The sequence below is a fragment of the Triticum aestivum genome, chromosome 3A (assembly GCF_018294505.1).
Source record: "Triticum aestivum cultivar Chinese Spring chromosome 3A, IWGSC CS RefSeq v2.1, whole genome shotgun sequence".
NCBI lineage: Eukaryota > Viridiplantae > Streptophyta > Magnoliopsida > Poales > Poaceae > Triticum > Triticum aestivum.
In genome coordinates this window covers 308934044-308955850 of record NC_057800.1, presented here as the reverse complement: position 1 = coordinate 308955850, position 21807 = coordinate 308934044, and positions in this window count along the sequence as shown.

Genomic DNA, 21807 nt, shown 5'->3' with positions numbered 1-21807 from the left:
ACTTTTCCTTGCGATAGTTCTTCGAATCGCCGAAAACCACGTCAAGAGTAATCTGGCCAAGTGAATCAGCTTTTTTCCCAGGAATGACCTCGTGGAAGCGCATATTGCTTTCACTGATCTTGGACATCGGGATGCCCATCTCTCGAAGGGTCTCAGCATATAGAATGTTCAAACCACTGCCACCATCCATGAGGACCTTGGTCAATCAGGTGCCTTCGACGACCGGGTCGACCACCAACGCTTGCCGCCCTGGGGTAGCAACACGTGCCGGGTGATCTGACTGGTTGAATGTAATGGGAGTCTTTTACCACTTGAAATATGTTGGCGTTGCTAGAGCAACCATGTTCACTTCTCTGTTAATGACTTCCAATAGACTTTTGCTCTCAACATCAGCGAAAATCATCAAAGTGGCATTGATGTTGGGGAAACCATCATCTTCCTCTTTGTCTTCATCCTTACCAAACTCTTTCTCTTTCTCTTTGGACAGACCCTCTCGGAACTGCTGAATAAGGAGTCGACATTGTCCAGTGGTATGCTTGGGATAAATCAGGTTTCCTTCTTCATCCACTTTGGTGTGTATATGACACAGCAGATCCAACACATCATTCCCTGCTGAATCCTTCACCTTTTAGGGACCCATGGTCCTTTTGGTTTCCCCTTGAATTTTCCCTGAGTCACTGTTGCAGCTTCTCGAGGAGCGGCGGGTTCGGCCTTGCACTTCTGTTTCTGATTGGAATTACCTCCCCGGCTTCTTGGGCGGCTGGTTTGCTCTTGCCGCTGTGGAGTTGGTCTTCTTCACCGTTGGCGTACCGAGTGGCTATTTCAATCATTCGGGTCAGAGTCATATCTCATGTCCGACCGAATTTCAGGTTCAGCTCTCGGTACCGAACGCCCTCCTTGAAGGCGCATACTGCTTGGTGCGGTGACACATTTTCCACTATGTGATGCAAAGTGGTCCACATTTGGATGTAATATCTCAGTGTCTTATTCGGCTTCTGAACACAATGTTGCAATTCTGTCAGTCCTGTAGGCCGCTTGCAAGTGCTTTCAAAGGTTCTAACAAACACTCGAGCCAACTCTTCCCAACTGAATATGCTGCTAGGAGCCAACTGATTCAACCAAGCCCTGGCCGACCCTTCCAACAACAAAGGAAGGTGTTTCATGGCTACCTCATCATTACCGCCGCCAATCTGCATAGCCACTCAGTAATCCTCTAACCAAGTGTCAGGTTTGGATTCACCGGTAAACTTACTTACCCCAGTCGCCAACCTGAAGTTGGGAGGGATCTCTTCGGCTCTGATGGCACTGCTGAAACACTCAGGCCCTAATACATGCACTCGACTGCTCGCTGGTCGATCTCTGTCTTGTCCTTCTCTTTGAGCTTTTTTCCGGTCGACCAGACCTTGTACCAAAATTGATCTTGCATCAAATCCAGGTTCTCTGGGGTCGACTGGATGCCTTCGCTCGTCACCATATGGACGCCTGTCGTTGGGTCGCCGCGGTGCATATGACCCGCCTCGCTGAGGGGGCGTTGACACTCGACGGCGATCCTCACGGCCGACCCGATGATCATACTGCTCATAATTCAGTCCCATGAACTGCTCTTGATGGTGTCCATGACCCTCATGCCGCGGAGGCGATCTTGGGCTGTGAGCCGACAGGACTGTGTCCGCAACCAAAGATCTGATATGGATCCTATTGCGTGACTGGGAAACTGCTGTGTTCTGCTCTCCCGCTGCACAGAGCAGCGCTCTAATCTGCATCAAATCTGTTCCAGCCTCTGATTGGGATGGTTGGATTGACTTTGCTATGCGGGCTGTAGCAGTAAGATTCTGAATTGGCGTACAGTATACATGATGCTCGAGGGGAAACAATTGCCACTGTCATCGACTGGATTCAGGGACCAGCCGTCGGGCGCGACCGTCGAGTGAACCTTGGAGATTTTCCAGTCGTGTGCGCTCAACCAAAGTGGCCAGGCGCGCAGTCTCCAAGGCCCGAGCCTTAGATGTTTGCCCGACGATGGGAGTGTGGAGTGCCTCCGAATTGCGACGATGCAGCTCCTCTCACTGATGTGAAGTAAGGGCTTGAGGACGATATTCTTCGTGAACGTGTGACGGATCACCGCCGCCATCGCCGTCGTCGCTACGCCGAAAACCAGGCGAGCTGCGTAGCGTGTCGACCATCAGGACTTCCACCGCAGGGTCGCTGATGTCACACTTGTATAGGGTGTCGACGGAGACAGTCGACAGGTCGAACAACCCGTAGAGAGATTCGTTGGGCTCGATTGCCGTGACTTGAGGGGTGGCCAACAGATACTGGGTCGATGGCTGCCGCAGAAGGAAGCCGTGGGCGCATGGCCGAAAGTGGGTTGCTCCGCGGGTGGGGAGCGCCTCGACGTTGAGGGGAGCTTCTTGAAGCCAAGCGGAGTCGTCGGCGATGAAAACGAGCGCACCGAGACGGATCTCGCGGCCCTCAGCCAAACCTCCGCCAGAAACCATAGTGATGGGAATCGGAAAAACCGCAACCTCACCGGAAGTCGCTAAGACACCTGCCCCATGGTGGGCGCCATCTGTCGTGGTTCTAAGTCTGACAGTAGATTAGGGGGTACGTAAGAGGAGGCAAGATCCTAGCTACGATGAGGTTGTGCATGCAAGATTTATGAGTTCAGGCCATTCGCGGATGGAGTAATAGCCCTACATCTCGGTGCCCTGAGGTGGTCGACTGGATTATGCATGAAATTACATGGGGTGCGAACCCTTGTCTAAGTGGTGGGGGTGGCTTATATAGAGTGCGCCAAGACCCCAGCCAGCCCATGTTTCAAGGAGCCAACGTACATAAAGGTGAGGCGTTACTGGTAACGCCAGCAATAAAGTCATATAAACGAGCATTAACACTACAGAGTGAACGCCTGACCATTGCCATCCTGAGTGACTTTAGATCTTCTGTACTCCGAGCGGTTTCTTGTACAGTCGAATTATGGTATAATGGTCGAATGGAATTGGGTTATCCGAGTGGAGTTGTTGGTCGAGTGGGTTGGACTCTGAGGTGATTCGAGACGGTGGAAATTAATGTGCTTTGAATGATGTTGATCTTTGGGTATTGTCCTTTGGAAGGGCGTCTAGGTCAGGCCCATTACCCTACCCTAGGTACATGTCATCGTCACCTGGTCCAATGGGAGTCATCACCATCCCGTCGGACAAGAGGGATGCTGTAGGATCGAAAGTATGTCTAGAGGGGGTGATTAGACTACTTGACCAAATAAAAATCTAGCCTTTTCCCAATTTTAGTTCTTGGCAGATTTTAGCAACTTTGAACAAGTCAAGCAATTTTAACACAATTCAAGCAAGCATGCAAAGAGTATATGAGCAGAGGAAAGTAAAGCATGCAACTTGCAAGAATGTAAAGGGAAGGGTTTGGAGGATTCAAACGCCATTCGAGACACGGATGTTTTGTCGTGGTTCCGATAGGTGGTGCTATCGTACATCCACGTTGATGGAGACTTCAACCCACGAAGGGTAATGGTTGCGCGAGTCCACGGAGGGCTCCACCGACGAAGGGTCCACGAAGTAGCAACCTTGTCTATCTCACCATGGCCATCGCCCATGAAGGACTTGCCTCACTAGCGGTAGATCTTCACGAAGTAGGCGATCTCCTTGCCCTTACAAACTCCTTGGTTCAACTCCACAATCTTGTCGGAGGCTGCCAAGTGACACCTAGCCAATCTAGGAGACACCACTCTCCAAGAAGTAACAAATGGTGTGTTGATGATGAACTCCTTGCTCTTGTGCTTCAAATGATAGTCTCCCCAACACTCAACTCTCTCTCACAGGATATGGATTTGGTGGAAAGAAGATTTGAGTAGAAAGCAACTTGGGGAAGGCTAGAGATCAAGATTCATATGGTAGGAATGGAATATCTTAGTCTCAACACCAGTGTAGGTGGTTCTCTCTCAAAAAATATAGGTTGGAAGTGTAGGTTTGTTCTGATGGCTCTCTCCACGAATGAAGAGGAGGTGGAGGGGTATATATAGCCTCTACACAAAATCTAACCCTTACACATAACTTTCCAAACTCGGTGGGACCGAATGATTAAACTCAGTCGGACCGATTCAGCAAAGCTAGTGACCATTAGGGTTTTCGGTGGGACCGACATGCAACTCGGTAGGACTGATATGATTAGGGTTAGGGCATAACGTAATCTCGATGAGACCGATTACACAAACTCGGTGAGACCGATTTTGGTAATAAGCCAACCACAGAGTTGGCCAGGTAAACTCGGTGGGACCGATCACTCATTTCGGCGAGACCAAAGCGTTACGAAGGGAAAACAGATAGTTTACATTGAAATCTCGGTGGGACCGATTGCTCATCTCGGTGAGACCAAAATGTTACAAAGGGAAACAGAGAGATTACAATCCCTATCGGTGAGACCGATTTGCCTAGGGTTTGTGGCAGTGGCTATGACATTTGAAACTCGGTGGCTCCGGATAGAAAGAATCGGTGGGGCCGAGTTTGACTTTTGGTTTAGGTCATATGTGGATGTGAGAAAGTAGTTGAGGGTTTTTGGAGCATATCACTAAGCATTTTGAGCAAGAACCTCATTAAGGAATACCTCATCCCTCCTTGATAGTGTTGGCTTTTCCTATAGACTCAATGTGATCTTGGATCACTAAAATAGGAAATGTAGAGTCTTGAGCTTTGAGCTTGAGCCAATCCTTTGTCCTTTGCATTTTGAGGGGTCCACTTTTCTCATCCATGCCATGCCAATCATTGAGCTTTCCTGAGATATTAATCTTGAAATAGCATTAACTCAATGAGCTATATGTTGTTAGGAATTACCAAAACCACCTAGGGATAGTTGCTGTATCAATCTCCACCTTTTTGGTAATTCATGACAACATATAGATCAAAGCTTCGACAAATGATAATAAGAGTGAAAAACATTGTCGCTTTGAGAAGTATGTGAAAGGCAAGAGCTCCCCCTAAATTTGTGCATAGTTTAAGATTTGCTTTGGACTGCAAATGCACAAAGAGTTAGGATCATGGGTTACTCTTCCATGTCACATACATCTTGGTGGAGCACTCAAAATGATAATAATTCAAATACATGCACTCATCACCAAGCAAAATGAATGATCATATAAAAGGATAATGTCATCCAACAAGCATTAAGGTAGCATATGATCAAACACATGATCATCTAAGCAAGCACAAAGTATAAAGTATCTCAACCAAGCAACTAAACGAAGTTTAACCACCAAACAAAAAGAGAGAATAAAAAGCAACGCTCTCTTTTGAAGCCTATGATCTATACATTTTCTCCCCCTTTGGCAACAAGTTACCAAAAAGTTCATAAAAGGTGCATAGTGCTAGATTGACACTCGGGCTTGGTCTTCATGTGGTGGTGTAGACAGAACTCCAAGAACGAAGGCATCAGTCGATGTAGATGGAGCTGGTGGAGTAGATGCTGGAGCCAGTGGAACTGAAGCTGTAGCTGGTGCAGATGAAGTAGCTCTGGTGTCTGGAATAGGCACTGCAGCAGACCTCTAAGCTCTAGGCACTCTAGCAAAAGAATCAGTGGTTGTCTTGCCCTTCTTCTCCTCCACTTCATCCTCAAGTTTCTCAACGACTAACTGGATCTCAGTGACCTTCACATCTAAGTCATAGAACTTCTGCTACACGATCCTCTCCAAGCTCTCCTAGGTTTGAGTCAGGGTGGCCAGTCTCTTCTCAATCCTCAGAGTGGAGGCAATCAAGTAGCCAAGCTGATCTTGCTTGCTCTTCAGAAGATACTGAGATGCTTCTTTAGTAGTTGGCATCCTTGCAGCCTTTTCAGCCTTTGCCTTCTCCCTCTTGGCTTGTGCGTGCAAAGAAGATGGTTCATTTTCATCCATCACCACAGTGTTGTGCTCAAAGTCTGGGTAGATGGGCAGGTGCTCCTTGTCCAGCAGATATGTGCCAGTGCCCATCTTGGAGTTGATCAGCTCCTGAATCTGTGGGACATATCCACAACTCCTCTTCTGATCTGCAGCTGTCCTCTTTATGGTTTCCACTATTAGGCTCATGACTTTGAACTTCTATGGGACATCAAAGATGTGAAGCAAGTTAATTGCATGGCCTCTGATCATCTTGTGATCACCTGACTTTGGCAAGAGAGAGTGCCTGAGGATCCAGTTGATAGTTGGCAAGCCTGACAGAAGGTAATGTACAGATCCAAACTTGTGTGTCTCAAGAGCAGCATCTGGGATCTCCTTGTACATGTGTGCCATCATGTTGTGATCCTTCTTCTTCTTGGCATAGACATCCAAGTAATCTTCACTCTCTTTTGGGGAATTGATCAACTTAGCCCATTCTGCAACTGTGGACTAGTACCTTGTACCTTCAGACATCCAGACAATCCTTCCATCTGGGTAGAAGTGACCTGTGGAGTAGAACTGCATGATGAGCTCATCATTCCATTTTGTGAGCTTCTGAGCCACAAACTCATCAACTCCACAAGCCTTGAAGCTGTCATATACACCAGGGAAGTGATCCTCATTTTCCTCAATGAATGACCAATCGACCCATCTCATGTCACACACTATGGGCTTCTTGTCAAGCAAGATGGTCTCATAGAAGTCCTGCTATTCATTTATATGGAACTTGTAGTGCACAACAGTCCTTCTCCTGGTGGCATATGGATCTGACTCTCTCCATAGCCTCAATCCTGAATCCTTCCTTATCTTCATGTTCTCAGCTACTGGATGAGCATCATTGTGATCTGGAATTTTTGGCTTCAACTTCCTCAAGACAACAGAATCATCTTCTTCTTCCATTGCAGCTTCAGGCATTGGGGCCTTGTTCTTCTCTGTTGCTGGGATGTTCCTGGTGCTCCTCTTGGGTGCAGTTTTGGGTTTTGGAGCAGCTGGCTTAGGAGTTCCTTTGGGCTTAGATGGAGCAGCCCCTGATCTTATGGCAACTCCCATAAGCTTCTGAGCTTTAGGTGCTGGTGCAGCATCCTCTTCCTCTTCCTCTTCTTCAGAGTCTTTCATGATTGAAGATCTCCCAAGCACTCTGGCAGTGGTCTTCTTGACCCTCTCTTTCCTTTTCTTTTCTGCCACAACCTTCTCTTTCGATGCAGATCCCGAAGTCACTTGAGTGGATGCTCTGGCTTTAGACATTGGAGCTCTCTTGGCAGGAACCTTTTGCTTCATCCCTGGCTTGGTGGCAACAACTGTGCCATATTCCTTCCTCGGGAATTTCCTCTTTGAGGTGGTTTCTTCCACCTCAGCCACATAGTCCTCATCCTTTGACTCTGAGGTTCTTTTCTTGCTGGCTCTTGTGGCAGCCTTTGGCAGATTGCTGGGTGTGCTCGTGCTGCAATCATCTGAGCTGCTAGAGGGACTAGTGCCCTCACTCAAGTGAACCTGCTCCTCTGACTTGTCCTGACTATCACTCTGATCTGACATGATGCAAACACTGACAGCAGACCCTGTGAATAGATTATAGATGAGGTAGAGTGGATGAGCATCACAAAGTACAAAGGTTTTTGCAAAAGAATGAGTTAAAAACTTAGTTTTAGTTTTCCACAGAAAGCATTTCGGATCTACCGATTTGCAAACTCGGTGATACCGAAGCAGCTTTTGGAACCTAAACTAGTGAACTCGGTCAGACCGAGTCACAGTTTCGGTGGAACCGAGACTGCTAGGGTTTCACAAAGTGCGGAACTCGGTCACACCGATTTGCAATTCTCGGCCAGACCGAGAATCACAATTGCAATGGCCTGAGCCAAATCGGTGGAACCGATTTCATCAACTCGGTCGGTCCGAGATGGTTTCGGCGGAAACCTAACCCTAAATTTTCAATTCACAACTAAACTACAGAGTGTTTTCGATGGATAGAACGATCTCAATCATGGCACGATATGTGGCAAAGCAACATACTGGGGAATCAGGTTTAGGACAACACAAAGTTCAAGTCCATACCCTAGTTCGGCGATGAACATGATACGACGGCAACGACGGAGAAGATCCCGTTGACGGCGGTGGAGACCAGCGAAAGGAGGCGGCTAGCGATGAGGAGGATGATCTGGATACCCAGGGAGGCAGAGCAGGCTAAGCGCGGGCGAGGAGGTTTGGAAATTTTTCCAAAATTTGACCCATGGATATATATAGCCTGACCCTGTCGGTGTGACCGAGTGGAACAACTCGGTGGCACCGAGATTCATAACTGCAAGCAGTTATTGAAACTCGGTGTGACCGAAAATTTCAAATCGGTTGCACCGAGATTGAAAACCTAGATCTGCTTAGTGATCTCGGTATGACCGAAATGGATGAACCGGTCAGACCGAAACACACAAAGAAGTTTTGGAGGTTTAAGTCTATGACGAATCGGGGACTCCGAGTGCTCATCACACAGAGTGGTTCGAATCTGACTTGATCAAACTTTGTGATGGAACATGAATAGAGTTTGAGACGAGAAAAGCATAGCTAGATAGAGAAGGTTCTTAGGCATTCTTGTCCATCCACTTGGCCAAAAGAAAAGGAAACCAATCAATCAAAACAACAAGTGGATGTCCTCAAATGAGTAAATTATGCAACCAACATGCTCACACAATAAAATGACAAGTGACATATGTGGCAAAGCATGCACAAACAATTCTAGCATCTATCAAGCAATTGGCGATGACTAGGTCATCTATATATGAGTATATTGACTTAGGAGTCAAATGAGAACATTTGATCATAGGTCATACTCATCGTTTAAGCACAAGTGGCATTACCACTTTTACATAAAGCGTTGTTGTGTTCACACCATTAGAGTTGCTTTAACTCAATTGTTAGAGCAAAGCTCCCCCTAGATGTGATATCCCCCCTAAGAGGGATGAACTAACCTTGGGTCTTGTCGATGATGACTTCATGTAGGTGTTGAAGATGTGGATTCTCTAAGTTGACGTAGATCATTCGGAGCTATCCTTTGGAGTGAGTTGCACTTTCAATACCTACACGGGTTAGTCCCACAAGGAACAAACAAGGATATCCATAGACATAGAGTGATGCACACACAAGATGATGTCTGTGAGAGCATTAGGTTACCTTGTCCCTTGTCTTGCCAAAAAGAGGGGTTGTGACTCCTTGAACTAGTGCAAGATGTGGAAGTTGATTGCACTTGTTCTTGCCAAAATGATAAGAGTGAAGTATGTTGGCGGAGTCACCCTCAAGAACTCTCTAGTTCTTCTTCTTCGGGATCCACACCATCTTGATGGGAATCCTCAGAGTTGTAGTTGTACTTGATGAAGTGGAACTTGATTTAGTCTTGGGAACCCACTTGACCAAGGCCTTAGGAGCTTCTTCAAATGCATCAATTTCCTCTTGAAGCTTGTCCTTGCCTTTTTCCTTGTGGTCTTGTGGTTGAAGATCATCTTGAGCTTGTGTCCCCTTGAAATAAGTAGGATCATACTTCTCTTGTTGAGGAACAAACTTCGTCTTGGGGTATTGATATTCTTCCCACTCAACTACATTGGCATTGAACTTTCGTTCAAAACCAAAAACTTGATTCTTCCGGTGCCTTCCTTGCTTGCGTACAATTTCCTCGAATTGCTTACTCCCGGCAAGGCTGTTGTAAACACCTTTCTCTATGATTCCCTTCAATAAGCTATTTTCTTTCTCAAGTGTAACTTGGCTAAGAGAACCATTAGTGGAATCAAGAGAACTACTAGAAGCAATAATATTGGATTTAGCGTGATTATTGTTAATACTAGAAGAAGAACCCTTCTTTTTCTTGTTACTAGACTTTACTTGAGGCATGTAAGTGGATAAGAGTAAACACTTGGCAATGTAAGAAGAACTTTTCTTGCGAATATCATCATTGATTGCCTTTAAGAACTCAAGCTCTTGCTCTAGATTGAGCTTCTCAAAACGTAATTTATCATGAGTCCTTAAAAGTTCTCGATGATCTCCTAAGATAGTTTCATGAGATAACTTAAGAGTGTTTAGTTCTTTAGTTAGAGACTCAATCTTCTCCTTATCATTGTCATTCGTTTCATCTTGATTAGCATGATTAATCGACGTTTCGTCATAGTATTCATCACTAGAGTTGTCAAAACGTAAATCATCATCACCTAACAAGTCATCTTCATCACTATTGAAATCAAGATACTCGGGGTGTGATACCTTTGGGCCTTTAGCCATGAAGCATCTTCCAACTCCTTCATTTGGTGAATTAAATATGTCGGAGGTGTTGGTTGACACAAGTGCTGGCAACACCTTCATCTTGAGTATATTCGGAGTCGGAGTGATAGCTTCTCTCGGAGTCATTGTCGGAGTCGGAGACGGAGTCGGAGTCGTTTTGTGTAGCTCCTTGATGACTTGTCCTTCCTTTCTAAATCCTTGCTTCTCCGGGAGGGTCTTCGTTCATAACGATCATCCCTACTCCTTCTCTCCCTCGATGGTGATTCTTCTCTTCTACTTCTTCTTTTGGTAGAATCTTCTCTTCTCTTGTGGGGAGCCGTACACTCATTGGAGTAGTGTCCGGGTCTTCCACAATTGTAGCAGTTTCACTCTCGACTAGAAGATCTTTTGTCATTGTAGGACCTTGACTTGGAACTTCTTTCTTTGCTTCTATTCCTGTAGAACTTGTTGAAGTTCTTCACCATTAGGCTCAATTCTTCATTGAAGGTTTGTTTCTCACTTGATGATGTGGGAGCTTCACATGAGGCTTTGTAAGCACCACTTGACTTGTTATGGAGCTCCTCCTTATCCTTGAGTGAAATCTCATGAGCAACAATTCTTCCAATGACTTCCGTTGGCTTGAGATCTTTGTAATTTGGCATCATTTGGATCAATGTGCATATGGTATCGTATTTTCCATCCAAGGCTCTTAGGATCTTCTTGATGATGAATTTGTCGGTCATCTCTTCACTTCCTAAGCCGGCAATCTCATTTGTGATAAGAGCAAGCCTAGAGTATATTTTAGCGGCACCTTCACCATCCTTCATTTTGAACTTGTCAAGTTGACTTTGAAGCACACCCAACTTGGATTCCTTGATGGAGTCGGTACCTTCATGCATATCAATCAAAGTATCCCAAATTTCCTTTGCATTCTCAAGACGGCTGATTTTGTTGAATTCTTCGGGGAACAATCCGCTGAAGAGGATATCACAAGCTTGAGCATTGTATTACATCATCTTCAACTCTTCCACGGTAGCTTCACGATTTGGTTCTCTCCCATAAAAGAATTCACCTTGCAAGCCAAGACACACAATAGCCCAAATGGCGGGGCTATGTCCAAGAATATGCATTTTCATCTTATGCTTCCAACTAGCAAAATTAGTACCATCAAAGTAAGGACCTCTATGGTGATAATTTCCCTCGCTAGACGCCATACTCTCCTAGGTTGTGAAACCAAGGCAATGACTTCCAAAAGCTATGAAAATCAAGGCAAATGGAGAACAAAGCTCTGATACCACTTGTAGGATTGAAAGTATGTCTAGAGGGGGGGTGATTAGACTACTTGACCAAATAAAAATCTAGCCTTTTCCCAATTTTAGTTCTTTGCAGATTTTAGCAACTTTGAACAAGTCAAGCAATCTTAACACAATTCAAGTAAGCATGCAAAGAGTATATGAGCAGCGGAAAGTAAAGCATGCAACTTGCAAGAATGTAAAGGGAAGGGTTTGGAGGATTCAAATGTAATTGGAGACACGGATGTTTTGTCGTGGTTCCCATAGGTGGGGCTATCGTTCATCCACGTTGATGGAGACTTCAACCCACGAAGGGTAACGGTTGCGCGAGTCCACAGAGGGCTCCACCCACGAAGCGTCCATGAAGCAAACTTGTCTATCCCACCATGGCCATCGCCCACGAAGGACTTGCCTCACTAGCGGTAGATCTTCATGAAGTAGGCGATCTCCTTTCCCTTAAAAACTCTTTGGTTCAACTCCACAATCTTGTCAGAGGCTCCCAAGTGACACCTAGCCAATCTAGGAGACACCACTCTCCAAGAAGTAACAAATGGTGTGTTGATGATGAACTCCTTGCTCTTGTGCTTCAAATGATAGTCTCCCCAACACTCAACTCTCTCTCACAGGATATGGATTTGGTGGAAAGACGATTTGAGTGGAAAGCAACTTGGGGAAGGCTAGAGATCAAGATTCATATGGTAGGAATGGAATATCTTGGTCTCAACACAAGTGTAGGTGGTTCTCTCTCAAAAAATATAGGTTGGAAGTGTAGGTTTGTTCTGATGGCTTCCTCCACAAATGAATAGGAGGTGGAGGGGTATATATATACTCCACACAAAATCTAACCGTTACACATAACTTTCCAAACTCGGTGGGACCGAATGATTAAACTCGGTCGGACCGATTCAGCAAAGCTAGTGACCATTAGGGTTTTCGGTGGGACCGACATGCAACTCGGTAGGACCGATATGATTAGGGTTAGGGCATAACGTAATCTCGGTGAGACCGATTACACAAACTCGGTGAGACCGAGATCCCTATCGGTGAGACCGATTTGCCTAGGATTTGTGGCAGTGGCTATGACATTTGAAACTCGGTTGCGCCGGATAGAAAGAATCGGTGGGGCCGAGGTTGACCTTTGGTTTAGGTCATATGTGGATGTGAGAAAGTAGTCAAGGGTTTTTGGAGCATATCACTAGGCATTTTGAGCAAGAACCTCATTAAGCAACACCTCATCCCTCCTTGATAGTATTGGATTTTCCTATAGACTCAATGTGATGTTGGATCACTAAAATAGGAAATGTAGAGTCTTGAGCTTTGAGCTTGAGCCAATCCTTTGTCCTTAGCATTTTGAGGGTCCACTTTTCTCATCCATGCCATGCCAATCATTGAGCTTTCCTGAGATATTAATCTTGAAATAGCATTAGCTCAATGAGCTATATGTTTTTAGGAATTACCAAAACCACCTAGGGATAGTTGGACTTTCAGATGTAGTTATCTGTGTGGATAAGATGTAAACGTATGCTGTTGCAGCAGAGGCCGCCAGGGCCCCAGCTCCCGCCAAGTGAGAGAAGAAAGTCAAGGGAACTGACGAGAACTCTGATATGGACTTCAAGAAGCGCATCTCTTCGTAGTATGGCACTCCCGGCAGCGACTTGCCAGAAAGTTCGAATAGCAAGAGATCCAAGGCCGTTCCCTGGCAACCAAGAAAGTTTCGGCATGGCAGCACATAACTGATGGTACCTTCACCATCAGTGCTACCCTTGACGACAAATAGGAAAGCGCACTCGTTACCTTCCTACGGGCCAATGTCGATGTGTTTGCCCGGAAACCTTCTGACATCCCCGATGTTCCTAGGAAGGTAATCAAGCACCACCTTGTTGTCTGCCCCCATGCCCGCCCTGTCAAGCAAAAAGTCAGAAAGCAGGCCTTGGAGAGACAATAGTTCATTGCTAAGGACATCAAGAAGCTAGAAGCAGCAGGTTTGGTTAGAGGAGTGTTGCATCCAACTTGGTTAGCTAATCCAGTGGTGGTGCGCAAGGCGAATGCGAAGTAGAGACTTTGTATTGACTTCACTGACTTGAACAAAGCTTGTCCAAAGGATCCCTTCCCCTTGCCGCGCATTGACCAGATTGTCGATTCCACCTCTGGATTTGACTTGTTGTCCTTCTTGGATGCGTACTCTAGGTATAGGCAAATCTTCATGGCCAAGGAGGACGAAGAGAGGATCTCCCTCATCACTCCATGGGGCACATACAGCTTCGTGCGTATGCCATTCGAGCTGAAGAATCCTGGTTCTACCTTCGCAAGGGCGGTGCAGATTGGGTTCAAGCCACAACTGCATAGTAATATTGAAGCAAACATGGATGATTTTGTGGTCAAAACCAAAGACAAATATTCACTCATAGAGGTTTTAGAAGAGACCTTTGCAAACTTGCGGAAGATGAACTTGAAGCTTAATCTAGAGAAATGTGTATTTGGCATTCTGTCCAGCAAATTCATTGGGTTCTTCATATATCAACGAGGAATAGAAGCCAACCATGACAAGATCAAAGCAATAGAGCAGATCCAGGCCCCGAAGATAGTAAATGATGTGAGCCACTTAACTGGTTATGTAGCCGCACTAAGAAGGTTCATTTCTAAATCCGCTGAGTGCGCCTTGCCGTTTTTCAAAATTTGAAGAAGACTCGTCCAGTAAAATGAACTCCAGATTTGAAAGCTTACCATACCTCTACTCCAACCTTGGTTGCACCCAAGCCACAAGAGTCGTTGCTGCTATACCTAGCAACAATAAATCAAGTGTTCAGTGCAGCCTTGGTCATGCAGAGGGAGGTGGACAAAGGAGGAGTTACTGCAGTAGAACCCACCCGCCTTAAGCTAACCTTTTCCCCGGCAAGGCTTGCCGATGGCGAAGGGGGAATCCATAGATCAGCGCTGACGAACAGGAGGAGGTGGCAAGAAAGAAAATGGTGCGGCGACCAGTTTACTTTGTCAGCTCCTCTTGCAGGGGGCTAGGTCAAGGTACTCTGGATTTCAAAAACTGATCTTCGGCCTCCTCATGGCTTCAAGAAAGTTGTGTCGTTATTTTCAAGCCCACAAGATCACTGTTGTGACTCGCTTCCTACTACAGCGGATCCTGAGGAACCCCGATTCTATCGGCAGAATAGTGGAATGGGCACTGGAGCTATCGAGTTTTTCCTTGAAGTTTGAAAGCACAACAACTATCCAAAGTAGAGCATTGGTGGAATTTATAGTAGAATGGATGCTAACTCCTGATGAAGAACTTGTGGAAATTACCCCCCTGGCAAGGAGGCCCCTAAGGAATGGATCATGTACTATGACGGTGCTTTCTCGTTCCAAGGTGCTCGCACAGGAGTACTACTCACTGCACCCACCGGAGAACACCTCAAGTACGTCATCCAAATACATTTCCGCATGGAAGACGCCACTAACAACATGGCAGAATATGAAGGGCTCCTTGTCGGGCTCCGGATTGCTGTCGAATTGAGAATCAAGAAGTTAATCATACGCGGTGACTCCCAGCTTGTTGTGAAGCAGGTGAACAAATATTATCAGAGCCCGCTAATGGAATCCTATGTGGAAGAGGTAAGGAAATTGGAAGAGCACTTCGACGGGCTGCAAACAGAGCACATACCCCGTGCAAAAAACAGCATCGTTGATCACCTATCGAAGTGCGCTACATAGAGACTCCATGTGGAACCAGGCACCTTTGTGCTCCACCTCACCCAACCAACAGTTTCTCCATCAGCCTTGGATAGAAAAATAAGGAATCTCAACACCAGCAAAAAATTCTTCGCAGAGCTCCCTGGAGCCGCTGGTAGAAACATTGTTGGAGGAGATCTTGTGCTAGATGGGGAGCCGCACTCTCAGGTGGAATCCTAGGTTCTTGTCATTGAAGCAAGTGTTGCCACAACAGAAGAGATGCCTTTAGTCCTTGTCGTTGAGCCTCAGACTCCGATATGGGCACAACACATAGTCCAATTCTTGCAAACTGGAGAACTTCCTAATGATCCAGAACAATTTGAGAAAGTGGCCCGGCAATCGAGTATGTTCTAGTTTTTGGACAACGCTCTGTATAGAAAAAGACCGAATGGCATGAAGTTGAAGTGCATCAGTCAAGAGGACAGACTAGAGTTGTTGGTGGAGATACATGGAGGCGTGTGTGGCTCACATCTGGCATGAAGAGCACTTGTCGGGAAAGCTTTTCGGCAAGGATTCTACTGGCCCACCACCCTCCAGGATGCAACTGAGCTAGTCACCAAGTGTGAAGCATGCCAGTTCCACTCAAAGAATATCCATCAACCAGCTCAAGCCTTATACAACATCCCTTTATCCTGGCTTTCGCGGTCTGGGGGCTTGACATCTTGGGCCCTTTCCCTCGTGCCACCGGGGGCTTTGAATTCTTGTACGTTGCAATCGACAAGTTTACAAAGTGGCTCGAAGTGGAACCAGTGGGAAAGGTGACACGCAGTCAGCTATCAAGTTCTTCAAGCACCGATACAGTGAGGTGCTATACACATGGTTTTTAACCCCTTTCCGCGATAGCATTTTGAACCATCGCCAAATGAGTGATTGTGATAGGGGTGGGGGTCCTTCCCACACGACCCAGAAACCACCGGTGATATGGAGCCATGATGCAGAGGCCTTGCCAAATGTAATTTTATGCGATGCAACACACACTAAATTCTTTCGCGCGTATGGGATCGATGGTTAAACGTTTCTATTGAAGTAGTGAAACCAAACGGTGTGTCGTAATGAACCGTTTGGAAATAGTATGTAAGGCACATGGGACAACAGATGAACTATGTGCGATCTGTTCCCCATCGCACATGAGTTTTATGCGGAACCTGTCTTCCATATAAGACTCCATCGTAGATGTTTCCCAACAATTAACATGTGAGATAATGTTCTATCACAAACGGTTCAGGAGCCCGTTCACACACATACAATTGCCACATGAAGTTTGCGATTTGTTGTGCATCATCGACGGTTGCAGCAAGAGTGATGTGTGCTTTCCGTTTGGGATCACACACGTTTCCTGAAAAATTTACAGCTGGGATTGTATTTTACATTGGACATGGTTTACTCCGAGCTCTCGTGTGCAATAACGTGATATTACAAACGGTTCTGGAGCCCCTACGCACACGTAGTAGTGCTGCAAATTGTTTGAGATCTGCTGTGTATCACCGACAGTTCCCCTACGACTGACGTATGCTTTTCGATGTGGATCGCACACACTCATTTAGTTGAACCATGTGCGGAGCAATTGCCAGGTTAAAACAATTATCCCATTTGAATCGACATGCGAAAAGCAAATTCGCCAAAATATTCAATTGAACAAATAGTGTCCACAGGAAGAGCATTCATCAGATTTCGCAACAATTGCAATTGAACAAATGGTTGCAAAATTCCTATGAATTAACGACTTATATATAGGCATTACATATTTAATCAAAGTGTAGGAAAATGAAGACCTCAATGGATGGAAAACAATGGATCCATGTGTATATGTTTAGCGGCTAACTCTTACTCAATGTTTCAGGAGAGCGCATGCTAAAATCTTCATTATAGCAAGTGGGACTGATGTAGTGATTCAGGAAGAAGTCGTTGATAAATCTCCGAACCATCAGCAATTCACTAGCGGAGAGTATTTCAGGGGTCCTCGGTTCTAAGATGAGCTGCATTATTTTTAAGATCAGAATGTGCCATATGAGTGGAGTAGAATATATTAATTAAGATAGACTTACTGGTACTATTTTGTGAGCATCTTCACAACTGTCAACAGATTTGCAGATGGAGATCATGTTTCTGCAAACATATTATCCACAATGGTTGGTCCCTGTTTGTTGCTGAGGACACTGAAATTTTTTGTACAGAATTAGTTATGTATTTGTCCTGTTAGGAACAACCTAACCGGTGTTATATGTTTTTTTCTTTGGACAGAAATAGAAAGAGGTTTATTTAGAAGCTTGAACATTTGACTAGCATAAGAAAAGGTATTTGCAGACTATTGGATACATTTTCCGAGAATAATGGATTTTGGTGTATTACCGGAGAAACGATCTCTTGCAACAGAGGTAATTCCTTCTTGAACAGGTCCCCTGGTTTAATTTTCCACAATGGGAGCACACTACAAATTAAGATGAATTTTGACAACATCGATTATTGAATCAGATATGAATGCAGATTAATTTCAACATCATAGAATTCAATACCTATCCATGAATTGTTGAAGATGCGTCAGATCCTGAGCGTTTGTTGACTCTCTGAGAGAATCCATGTAGTAAACTGTGTTCTTGTTTGGAACAATCTCTCCCTAATAATAAAGCACGGATTGACTTCGTGGGTTCACCGTCATAATACGCTTTCTTCTCATGTCATAATACGCTTTTACGATTTGTATAGACAAAATCATAATGTAAACGAGGTGGTACTAATTTGGGGAACCGTTAGTAGTTTTGTCGGTCATCAAAATTTCTGTAGTTCGGCACATCGCTACTTTGGGCCGGCCCACGCCGGGTTCTCCGCACGCACACGGCACACAGGTCTTACAATTCGTCTACAACTTGATCCTAAAAAAATTATACAATTCGTCTACAACTGCGACACCCCCCAGCAAAGTAAAAAGGGGATCGATGGAGTTTAGGTCGCGTCCTCCACCGCCCAGATCGCTGCTCCCACCGATTTCGCAACCTACCAGCGGCCCCTACACCATCAGTTCCCACGATCCCCAACTCTTGCAGCCGTCGCCACAACATCTTCCAACGGTCCCTTCGATCTCAGATACGGTCGACGGGGAACACGCGCGGCCGCTGAAGGCTGGAATTCCAGGCGCTCAACTAGGACTGGTTAGGCATTGTGTGTGGTGGTGTCAGCAAGTCGGCTGCCTGCACGCCATGGCAGAGAGCGGTGAGGCCGAGCACCCGCCCTTCGTTTCGATTTCAAGGTTCCTTGATTTATTTTCAGCAGGAACTTCATTATGTACCTCCTGTTCTTCCTCCAGTATCAGTAGAATCTGAACTCGAGCTTTCAGCTGCAGCTTTTAGTATCCTGAGGCACTCATCAACTTTAGAATTACCACTAGGGTGACTTTTCTCAAGAAGTCTGGAAAGAAGCGAGGACTCCAAAGTAATAAGATAAGTGTGCTTACAAAAAATTACCTACTGGAAAGTAGATGATGCATTCTTCTTCTGCATGGAAATCTGCAAATTGATTATCTGCATACTATTTGTCCGTACTTCTCCAAGATCTGAGCATACCATCTTAGTATCTTTTGAAACTTCCTGGTGGGACATAAGTTCAGGAGTGTAATTTATCATTGTAAAAGTGCATACTGAACCTTAATAACAAGGGGATTCTGTTATTTCTTACTCAATTTACTTGCATCTTCAGAAATCTGGTGTATAGAGCACCAATGTTCAGTCTGCGTGGTCATATTATTCTGAATTTCAAGGAACAAAAATGATGTATATTTGAAGACGTACGGGTTGAGGAACAAAATAATGTGATTTCGAGGAACAACATTAAATAGGCAGGAGGACAATGGATATTTTTGCGTCAGTATTTTCCAATTAGATACATATTTCAACTTGCAATTAGGAGGTTCTGAACCTCTCTTTTCTTGATGGGGAGCATGCAATGAAGAAACCACCACCACTGGTTTGTCGCAGCCAGAGGTAAGTGCATGGTTGTTTGGGTGATAGCCTTATAACTGCCTTGATGGTCTACATCCATGGTATGGGTGCGTAACGTTCATGTTTTCTCTCATATTAGTCATTCACCATGTTCCTCTTACCATCGCCTTGACTGGAACGAAGGTGCTTACCATCGCTGGACATTTGTTTAGCAATCTATTGCCGCTCGATATTGGCATGTTCCTTCCGCCATGGAGCATGATTTGCAAAGAATGGTGGAGTTGCTTGGTTATTTCTATGAATTGGTGGAGGATGTAGATGCTCATCTGCATTCCATGTCCAGGTCCATACCTTGCATCAAATTCCAGCCTTTACGGCCACTCAGAGCACTTCTCATTGTACAAACAGCATGCAGAGAAGCTAATGGAGTCTTGTTCAGGTTATCACTGCTTTTGCTCCAGCAAGGTATCTTTCTCCCTCTTTATTGACCTTTACGTTTGCCTAATTAGTGAAACATGAGTCACGTGATTCCAGTTACGCATGCATATAACATAGGCTTTTTTGTTGGCTCGTATTAACATGGGAACTGAGTAGATTTATCGAAATGTATTCTTTTGGTTGCTTTGAGTAAAATGCTTGGTATTTTGTATTTTGTGTTCATATTAACACTGCCGCAAGTCATCACATGCCTTTTCATATTTTAGAAAGTACAACGAGTCTTGTGAAGGGTCCTCGAGGAAGCTCAACAGATGACTATTCTCAGTGGAGATGATACCAGAGATGTTATTCTGAAGTAAGCACCTGCACACCATTCTTTTGTACTTCCTTCAGAAGAAATGATTCCATTCTTGTACTCGATACTGAAGAGTGGTTGCTGCTCATTCGTCTTAATTTAATATAGAATCTATGCCATGAGAGAAAGATATACTTGAAACCCGCTAAGGTCAATGATGCATGAGATTACATCAAACTAACAAGGTTTAACCTAAATGCTGCAGGTTTGAATGGCTTTCGCTCAAACTTACTTTCTTTATTATGCATTTATCCTTTTTAGATGTTAAACTCTGATGATCACACTACTTGATTATCCTATTCCAAGATCCGTTAAGGAAGCCATTACAAAATTAAGGGAGAACAAAGGCTTTTCGTGTTTGATTTGCGGATTAACAGACTTTTACCTGCAGAATTCGGGGTGGCTTTTCACCTAATGTTCTTGAAAATTTTAAATTGTGAAATGGTTGTTTTGATGCGGCGCTAAACTTTTTCCTGAAGAGGTTGAGATTACTAGGATTCAGATTGGATCCCTCCTGTGTCAGCGTAGGAGAACTGCTCGAACACATAGGCACGACGTGACCGACGCTTTATATTTACTAAAAGATAAAATTCTGATAGTAAAATGCTTTTTTTTCTTGAGAAAAATTGTAATGGCCATATATTTCCTTTATGTTCCATTGTTATTTATCTGTTTTTGGTAATCTTAATTCTTACTTTTCATTGTTTATCTCTAGATATGCAAAGAAGTTGGATTTGCCACAAGTTTATTTGAGAGATTGGTTATGCTCAAATTTAATATACATTTGCATATACATTTGCTGAACATACAATATTACATGCATCCTTCTTTAGGTTATTTCCAAATGTCCAGTTTTATGAGAGGAAGATTAGCAGGGTGGCCAAGTTCAAGGTGCACTTCCACGCTGACGGGTCGAGCTCGATGGCAATCCGACGCAGGCGGCGTCCACCAACAGCTACTCCTCCACGGACGAGGTGGGCCACATGCAAGAGGCCTACATACAGATTTGTTGTTTCATGTCATTTATTTGCTCATTTCCTATTTGGTCTTAATTCCTATTTTTTGTTTGTAATAGTTGTTCATGGGATGAAATTTCTAAATCACCTTGGTTTGTTTGCATACCAAAATTGTAATGATTAAATTTTATTACTTTACATTGTGGATAGAAATGTATTTGTCCACATTTTGCTCTTGAACCATGGAATTTGTTTACATGTACATATATATAGAAATTCGCGTGAAGAATTGGTGCTGTAGGTGTCATGGGCATAATTCTGCAAAATGCAATGTGGAGTTGTCTATCGATCCCTCTTGGACTAGACCCATGTAGTTATTTTTCATTTCGCTTCGATCATGTGGCATATGTCCTTGCATGCTATGTAACGATTAGTCACAAGTGGGTATTATCATCATTTAATGTAGAATCATGCGATTTGGGTGGCATAAATAAAAAAAAGTTATATCTTTTTAAGCACATTAATAATCTTTTATAGGTTGCAATGTAGCCCGTTAGATATTTTCCTAGCGCATATAATGTTTTCTTTCTTCCGTTGCAACGCACGGGCCATATTGCTAGTGAATACCAATATACAGCGATTGTTACATATTAAGAAAGCCATGAACTTACGAATTATGTCAAAGTCTAAAAGACAATCAATGTATGCATGGTTGTTTACTTGACTTAACGTTCATGATATGGCCAGAGAAATGATTCTACATGGGACGTGTTTTCAAAGATACACACGACCATGTTAATGGCCCAGTCCCGTAGGTCGTTACCATCTAATGTAGTGTCATTTGCTAATGCAAGATCTATAAAATACACACTCTCCCTTTTTCTTCTCTGTGCGTTCAATCCCCTGAGAGGAATAAAATGTAGTTAGATGTTTATCATTTACATCATTGTATGGAGAAGTTGAT